Consider the following 6,000-nt stretch of genomic DNA (forward strand, 5'->3'; position numbering starts at 1 on the left):
ACATCAATTATCAGATAGATGAAGCATAGTGGTAACTAATATTCTAAGATAAGGTGGATACCATGTGTGTGAACTTGAGATTTTTAAAGAGGTGATCAAGTAGGATGCACCAGTTATGTCCCTGAGTGTAAGGTAAGTAGTTGAGCTCAAATGGTAAGACTCTTGCAACATGGGTGTGATTGAGGCCACAAATGAAATACATGGAATTTGATTTCACTCCTAACAATAAGCGACACAAGGACTTTATTTCACAATCGTATGGGGATGGAAAAGAAGTCATATACTTATGAGATTATCATAATTCGAACAATCTAACCTTTCCTAAGGCAGTGGAATGCTAGAGGTAGCAAAATTCCCATACATGCCAATGACGTTGTCAATACTCCTAGAAGCCGAGTGAGCAGAGAGCCACATAACCTCATCAAATCCGACCCATTCATGACTTTTTTGAAAAAAGGGGACACACTTTCATTTGAAATCATGCCAATTTAAGCTTGCACTTTAAGGCAAATCATTACTTTTGAAACCCATGAGACAATCCCTCGTAGTCCTAGAGAATCGTCAACAATGGTAGGAAAGTACTTAAAATCATTACGAGCTAGTATAGAATAAGGCCTCGAACCGACCATATGAATAATTATGAAAGGGTGAAAAGTATTGATGCACTTATCGGAGAAGAGTAACCTAAGTTATCTAGTCATATGGACAAGTAGAGCAGGTAGATGATTGTTAGGAGAAAATCTCATAAGGAGTGCGAGCAATATCTTTTTAACCTAACAAAAGGAGCATACCCTGACCCTTGATGCCATAAGGCATAAAATTAGATTCACGAGGAGAGTTAATAGATGAAAATAGATAGTAAGGCGACACAACTAAGAGCATCGCTTGGAATCGACAAGCTTAAACAGAGTTGAAGACATTAGAAGTCTGTACAAAAGGGGAAACTTGCCCCCTCTCAGGGTGCTTGTAGAGTACATAAAAGTGAGGTTAATTAAATCAGATCATATAGTTGGATAACTAGTCGATAGATTGAGATAATATAGCATTGAAGATTACGGGTAATCAACACATGATGCAATACAAATGAAAAGAAAGTGAGAGAGCCTTATGGAAGTAACTTTTACATTGTAACCACTAGGAATTGTGGTAATATAAAGAGATTACGAGAAGCTACATTTTTGAAAAAAGATATCTGTATGTAGTCACGTGATGTATAGCTCCAGAATTCAAAAATCCAATTATATTTAGCAATTTATTTCCCAATGAAGCACTATAGCACACTTCTATACAACCAACTATTACCAGCCAAATTGGGAGACGCTATAAGACTTGACTGAGAGAAAAGTTTTGGCATACGAATGTGTTACTAGGTGTATTGCTCCTTGGTCAACCCAAAACAAAAAGGCGAGAGTTAGAATGATAAGCCAATCATTGGACTAGCACATATGTACATAATCCACTATCGAAAGGAGATCATTCAATCTCAGCAATTGCGGCATGCTATCAACCCTTGATGAACTTGAAGTGAGGTGGGAACCCAATGAGGTAATATAAAATAATCATGGAAGCTTTGCAGATGTTCATAATGAGTTCTCCATGGATTTTGTCTTTGAGAAATACCGAGATGCTAATAAAAGACAAAAAGACAAGAGAAACAGGCGTTGTGCTACGATAACCTCCAAAGGTGCGCCTGGTCTTGACGGAGAGCCTAGTAAGGGTCCTCACGAGAAAGGACGTGTTACAATAACTCATAAAAGGATATGCTCTCTCATGGTTATCGAGCAGGTGTGGGGAAATTAGTACAATGAATTCACTAACTAAGGAACACAATTATCACATGTTGTGGAGGTGTAAAGAGAAAATAAACATTTGTTATAAGCTGGACATGCTTCTGCTATATTAACTCCCAACTTCAATACATGACCACGCAACGGGCAACCACGATACTAGGACAACGTGAGCTACTACGGGATGTCCCAAGTGGACATGAAAGGTATACTAAGATGGCGACACAAGATCTTCCTATGACGGGGATGTGAGGATCTCAATTTATTAGAGAGATTTTATGCACATGGTGACCATTTCTATTGACATGCACTCATGTGATAGGTGTTAAAGTATGCTCTTATGTAACTAGACAACAAGAAGCTTTCATGATGATACTCACAAGAGAGTAGATTGACTATTCAAACCATATAAGCCATATACACAACTGAGTAAAAGAGTGACTCGAGAAGGATCGCAACACTGGGATGCTTTACATGGAACTTGATACCACATAGGTAAACTTTACAATTGTGCATGCATAGGCACAAATGAGAAGAAGTTGTCCATAAAAAAGATTTTGTAAGAAATTCATCGGATATAGTCCCTTGTTGAGAATTTAAGAAAGCAAGTCAGAAGTGCTAATCCTAGAGTCATAACTCCATTCAAGGATACAATTACAGAACTTAATTCCACGAGAATATAAATAAGAGGATTAGTAGTAGAGTGGATTCACGAATAATGCGTCTCGTTCAAAAAGTCGATACATGCAATGTTTTGTTATTCAACACCTTATTAAGACCATGTTTATGAGAATTCTTCAATAAGGATGTACATATGCAATGAGTAAAATTTTTGTGTTGTTCATAATGATGTACTAGGGAGTGACATACTTGGTGACTTTAGGTTGATAGGGCAATAACTTAATCTATACCCCTCAACTCCACATCCCTAGTGGTGCAGTGAAATTAACAGGAATAAGGGCACTCCCCTCTTAGAAATAGGTTCTACCAATCTCTCCACACCTCAATACATTCTCCTAACAAGTCCTTGGGCAATCCACTCAAACTCAATGGTGGGATCACTACCCTCTCATGGCTTCAAATTCGCGGATTATGGTATTATGATTACTCATTTTGAGAGTAAGCCTTAGAGAGAAAACTAACTCTCTAACTTGAGCTCTATCACATGATTGAAGTATTAAGGAAGGGTAAAATTCCTAAATTTCCGAATAGCCTCCAACATATAGAAGTGGTCGACTACACATCAATAAGAAGGACTCTACTAGATACGGCTCCGAGACATCCTAGGACACTTTAAAACCTTAGGCTCTGATACCAAGTTTGTCATGCCCCAAAATTCGAGGAGCGCGACCGGCGCTCAACCGAGTAGACCCGACTGAGCAAGCTTGTTAGGTTTCATTCATTTCATTATCAACTTCCATTTCATTTCCATTAGCATCTTAAATCATAATTATCAAAATATTAAAAGTTTTATAAATCTTTGCCAAACATCAATATTTCTACTTTAATTTCGATACCCGACACTACCCACAACCTGTCTACGGAGCCACTAAACACAAGTGAAGAGTAATGTAATATGGAAATGCCGGTAATAATGCTCCGGCTAAACCTCAAATACAAAGTACATGTTGAACAGATGAAATAGGACCCCGAAACGAAGTGGGGCTCACCAAGTCAGGTGAAAGATGATGCGAACTAGCTACGACCAACATTGCTGGTTATAGAAACACCTACATCTATTTAAAGACGTAGCGCCCCCGACAAAAGGGATGTTAGTGCTATCGAATAGCACCAGTATGTATAACTAAACACCGTCTAGTTAGAAAGAACTTTCATACGAGAATAAAGAGGAAATCATAAAGACAACAAGTTTCAAATAAGCACCATGTCAACAATATAAGGAGGTTCTCATGATTTTCACATAGCTCTTGAAATTTTAGATTGGAGCATTCCACACTGTTGCATCATTATCTATATTACCACCTCTTTCGTGAGCGGAGTCCGATCACGGCCTGATCGGCTAAGCTTCTCCCCGAGATGTTACCATTATTTCATTCACACTTTCTAGTTTATATCATCAATACATTCCCACCGCGTGTATATATATCGTGGCGTATGATCACGGCCTGAACAACTAAGCCGTCTCCCCGAGACGTTACCATTTTCCATCAATCATCTCAATTCGATCCTTGTTTCACATATATCATTTCATAGGCACTTAGGGCCACAACTATCACATCATATATTTGGCACTAGGCCACATTTCACATCATTCCCAATTTCAATATTAGATTTGTGATTAAGGATGATATGTGTACACAAGAGCAAATAGAATTGTAAGCATAAATGAGACTTCACATAGAGGACACAACATATGCAGCTTCAATCTTTATTGAAGGTCTAAGCATTTCAATATATGATTCATATTCCATAATTCACGTTTCACATTGTTCCCATTTTCAACATTTACTTTGCCACTTAAGATCACAGGCACATACAAAGCCAATTTAAATCATAAGCATAGAGAGGAATTCGTCAAGTTTGGCATATTAGTCCCAAAGTAATCTTGGTATGACATTTAGGCATTTAGTGCATAGATCATGTTCTCCACACATGCTCCATTTACAAAGAATAGCACATTAAACACATGAAGAAGTACCGACCACATACATTTTCACAATAATAATTCACTTAACATAACAAGTATTGTATCAATCACATTTCGAACTTACAACATTTACACGGGCACCATAGAAGATCAATTTGTACGAGACGGGGTTTTAGCCATACATACCTCAATGGAGCTTTCCTTAAATCTCTACAATTAACCAACACCTCTAGCAATAACAATCTATAAGGAGATAGTAAAAATCGATTAATAATTAGGAAGATTATCTATGGTGTAACTCCCTTAGGAATTTTATCAAACACCTAACATGTGAAGTAGACTACAAGGTTTATAAATGGCAATTCCTTCCTCCCTCAACCAATTTTAACATGAAATACCCATATTAGTTCTTTAACATCACATGCTACAATTTAGTCCCACATGCAAGGCTGTTTTCTGACCCGCACAACATATTTGAACCTTTAACTTATTGCATGAAGTTTTGGAAGTAGGACTTACCCGGATGGAGGACAATCTATGGTTATCTTCCTTGATTCTTGAACACTTGAGCAAGATTTGGATGATTATGAAGTTAGGCCCCTCCTTTATCTCTCTATATGCTCTCATCTCTCTCTAAAATCAGTAGAAAATGACCCCAAAATGAATCCCAAAGCCTATATATTAAAACGGGGTCTGGTTATAAAAATATGAAAAATAATCCTCCGAAACCGGGTCTGCGATTGCAGAATATACCTCAAAACAAGAACGTGGGCCGCAGATTGTACTACATAATAGGTGCCCAAAATTGGGCAACACTGGCCCAATTTGCGACAGATCTGCGATCACAAATTCAAAAATGCGACAAATTTGCTATCACAGATTCAACACAGGATCACATTTTTCCAGCCTTTGGTAATTTGATCATAACTTTGTGTAGGAATGTCCAAATGACAAACGGTTTGAAGTGTTGGAAACTAGACTGACAGACCTTTAATTTGATAGGTTGTGCATCAAATAAACCTTATAAATATTTAGATATGCTTGTTCAAAATGTGGTCTTGTGCAAACTCAGTTGGAATCTTAGCCTATTATGAAATTTTCCAATCTGACTTAGGCTTAGGCCTTTCCTTGGGCCCCAAATTACTTACCATAAGACTTGTACACTTATTTACCAAATACAATTGATGAACACCATGTTAATAGCACATAAAATATTATAATTAGCCTATGCGGCACCACAAAATCCTAGATTACTTAGCAAAATTTTCCTGGGCCTTACAATTAGGCCTAAATTAAATATTTATGTGCTAAAATATGAAAAATCTTGGGGAGGGTAAAAAATCACATGTTTACAGTACTTATGGTAAAACTCCCCTACGATATAAAGGGGAAGATTATTATTCAATAGACACTTTGGCAACACGCATATCAAGGCAATCTGCTTCTAAGTTGTTTCAAAGTTCTTGTTTTGCTCATAGTTCTTCACATATAATTTGGCTCTAAATCCAAGGCAGAACAACTGTTAGGTTAGGTTCGAGCCCGAAGTCAACAACACAACTAGTTTGGCTATTTATTTCACCTTTAATTCGCTTATCTAATTTTATC

This window comes from Nicotiana sylvestris, chromosome 10 (assembly GCF_000393655.2).
Source record: "Nicotiana sylvestris chromosome 10, ASM39365v2, whole genome shotgun sequence".
NCBI classification, from domain to species: Eukaryota; Viridiplantae; Streptophyta; class Magnoliopsida; order Solanales; family Solanaceae; genus Nicotiana; species Nicotiana sylvestris.